This window comes from Crocuta crocuta, unplaced genomic scaffold (genome assembly GCF_008692635.1).
Source record: "Crocuta crocuta isolate KB4526 unplaced genomic scaffold, BGI_CrCroc_1.0 scaffold145, whole genome shotgun sequence".
In the NCBI taxonomy this organism is placed as follows: Eukaryota; Metazoa; Chordata; class Mammalia; order Carnivora; family Hyaenidae; genus Crocuta; species Crocuta crocuta.
In genome coordinates, this window is record NW_027530857.1 from 500,477 (window position 1) to 503,874 (window position 3,398).

Sequence of the window (3,398 nt, forward strand, 5' to 3'; positions counted from 1 at the left end):
CGCAGGGCTCGAACCCAGGAACCGTGAGATCATGACCTGAGTCAAAGTCAGACGCTTAACTGACTGAGCCACCCAGGCACCCAACAAAACAATTTAAAAAGAACTTTTATGTTCGATCACTGTTCTTGCTACACTTAGTTAAATAATTCAGCCAAGTTTAATGCAAACAAATTAGTTTTTCTATGATTACCTTTGGTAAAGAAATAGGTGCGATTCTTCTCCAAAGAGGACATCCAGATGGCCAACAGACACATGAAACGATGCTCAGNAATATTCAAGTCATGCTTAGGGACTATCTTACCATCCGATACTTGTCAACAAAATAAATAGTTTTATAATCCTGGAAAAAGAAAAAAGAAATAGGTGCGATTATAGAGAGAAAAATTCTGTTTGACTTGTGTAGGCATTAGACTCTAGTCCTGTTCATTGTCTCTGAAGTTTTGTTATGTACCTGTAAATTGGATTTGATCCTGAATTCTTCTAGTTTCCTCAAATATCTGGCTAGGATTCACCAAACTACCATTTCCAATTTTCTCCTGCCTTGATTTGAAACCACTGAGAACAAAGATCAGTCTTGAATCTCCTGTAAAGGTCCTAGACCAAGTCGTCCTCACTGAAGCTCAGGGACTTGCACTTTGGATGCATATGGCACAGCTGTGCCTGACATGTGGTCCTCTACACGCCCCAGAGACTTCCAAGTCGGCTTGCTGAGGAAGGGAAGCAGCGGATACGGAGATAGGCTGCCTCCTCCCAACAGGCCACATCTATACTTCACACTTTCACTGAAGCGAAAACCCTCTCTTCCTCGCTTTCTTTTCTGTGCTCCGACACTGATTCAGAAGGATAACGCCGCCATGCGTACCTCCCAGGCCACTGCGAATGTGGGTAACCTCAGCCTTAGAACAACATTTTTTTTTCAGGCTGGATGCACCGAAACCCAAACTGACCACTGGCTTGAACGGGCAAATGTAACAATCCCCATGAAGGAGTCTGTTCCCTGAAGCACCTCAGCAGGAGTGGTCGGGCCCTCATCGTTGTCTGGAGCTGTTACCACTCTCCCTGGGCCCATGAATGCCTGGGTGGTTGGCAACACCCGTTGGGTGATCTAACGTTGCCCGTGACTGTTCACACACAGACTGAGACACGTCACGGGTTAACATCCCTGAGTTTATATCATTGACATAAAAAGGTTGACCGTGAGGCATTCATAATTCAGAATTTGCTTCCATCGGTAGATCACTGTTTCCTTGGCCAGGAAGAAGTGCAGATGGAGCTGTGAGCCGGAACATCACCTTAATGTTTGAACATGCTGCAGCATCTGCTGCTGAAAATGCCTGCCCAGCAAAAACCCTTCGGCTTTCTGGCCAGAGTCATGCTTGATAATAGGAGAGCCCTGGTTATCTTTGAGCCGAACAAGGAGAGGTCTGTGCTGAAAGTCACATAAGATCTCTGAGCAAGCCCCTTGGCTTAAAAAGGTGACACTTTCAGTGGGGTCTTTCATCAGTCAAGTGGAATGTACCAATTACATGCGTTCTACAGGTGAAGAGACATGTAGGTAGCTTCAGAGAAAAGGTTTCTTTGATTCTGGAAAGACAGCACTGTTTCAAACAAGAAGTCCTAAAATCCTAATCATCCTCCTCAACTCATTCAGTCCCGTGTAATTAATTCTTGTTCTGCTTGAATCTCTTTTTTTCCCATCAGTTCTGGAAATTTTTATCCAATTCTGCTTTAAGATATTTTTAAGTTTGGTTGTTGGAAACCTCTGCTTGTCCAAAGCCCTTTCCTTGAATGTCCTTCAAGGTGAAATACTCTGGCAGGAACACCTTCGCGAAAGATCAGAGTACTTTTTCACTGCCTGACCGACCGCCACCATCATGGGTCGCGTGCTCACTCCTGGGAAGGGCGTTTCCCAGTCCCTGCTGCCTTACTTACCACTGTGGTGTCCCTGCCCGGCTGCAGCTGACGTCTGACTACCTGAAGGAGCAGCCCCTACAAACTGGCCAAGGGCCCGACTCCCTCACAAATCCGTGTGATCCGGAGAGACTCAAGGACCTTTTGTGACCATAAAATCTTGAGAATTCTTATGTCCAAAGGACTCGCTCCTCATCTTCCTGAGGATCTCCACCATTTGATTAAGAAAGCTGTTGCTGTTGGAAAGCATCTTGAGAGGAACAGAAGGGATAAGGATGCTAAATTACAACTGATTCTGATCCAGAGCCGTGGTCACAGGTTGGCTCGGTATTGTCAGACCAAATGAGTCCTCTGCCCTAGTTAGAAATATGAGTCATCCTCAGCCTCTGCCCTGGTTGCATAAATGTGTTTATGTGCTCAAGCAATAAAAAATCATTGTCTAACTAGAAATAAAAAAGTATCAGAATAGGGGCGCCCGGGTGGCTTAGTCGGATAAGCATCCGACTTTCGCTTAGGTCATGATCTCGCGGTTCGTGGGTTCGTGCCCCGCGTCGGGCTCTGTGCTGATTGCCAGCTTACAGCCTGGAACCTGTCTCAGTCTGTGACTCCCTCTCTCTCTGACCCTCCCCTGCTCATGCTGTCTCTCTCTCTCTCTCTCTCCTAGAAATAAATAAAACATTAAAAAAAAAAGTATCAGAATAGAATAATAATGTCATAAATAAATTACAAAAGACTTTTTAAAAAAGTTGTTAAGAGATATGATTGATTTCCTTATAATGGAATTGACAAGGAAATTTGTTTTCTTCTGTGACGTACAACATTTTAAGATAATAACTAATTTATGACTGATAACATTATACTAAGATACATCAGACTTGGGGTGCCTGGGTGGCTCAGTTGGATGAGCATCTGATTCTTGATCCCAGGGTTGTGGGACCGAGCCCCAAGTTGCACAATGCACCTAAGCGTGGAGCCTGCTTACGATTCTCTTTCTCTCCCTCTGCCCCTGTATCCTACTCACTCTCTCTTTCTCTAAAACAACAGAAAAAGATACATCAGACTTCAGGACTTCATAAAATTTTCAGAACACTTACACAAATATAAATAGAGCTTGGTATTACTATTTGACAATACTTGTAATTTAATGTCTCAAGCTTGATTAGTTTAACAACCCTCTTGTCTAAGGAGGGAGAATACTTTTTTGGTGTGATTTTCCAAGGTCGCTCCAGAAAAATCCCAATGTTAATTTGAGGTCAACAGGAATTCATTTAGGATTTGCTTTTTGGAAGGTTGTCAGAAAATATCAAAAGGTTTTAGAACACTTAGTCAAATACTAAGTGAAGTAATACTTAGTTATCCAGTTACCATAGTAACACTGGTTTCATAGTCAAATATAGAAAATTAAAAAAAAACTTAGCTTAAAAAATTTTTTAATGTTTGTTTATTTATTTATTTATTTTGAGAGAGAGAGAGAGACAGTGTGAGCA

The 3,398-nt window shown here is 42.9% G+C and overlaps 1 pseudogene; it reads left to right on the forward strand.

Annotated features, from left to right (window-relative positions):
• Nucleotides 1–1,874: 1,874 nt before the first annotated feature.
• On the forward strand, nucleotides 1,875–2,314 carry LOC144235967 (small ribosomal subunit protein uS15 pseudogene; annotated as a pseudogene).
• Nucleotides 2,315–3,398: the final 1,084 nt, after the last annotated feature.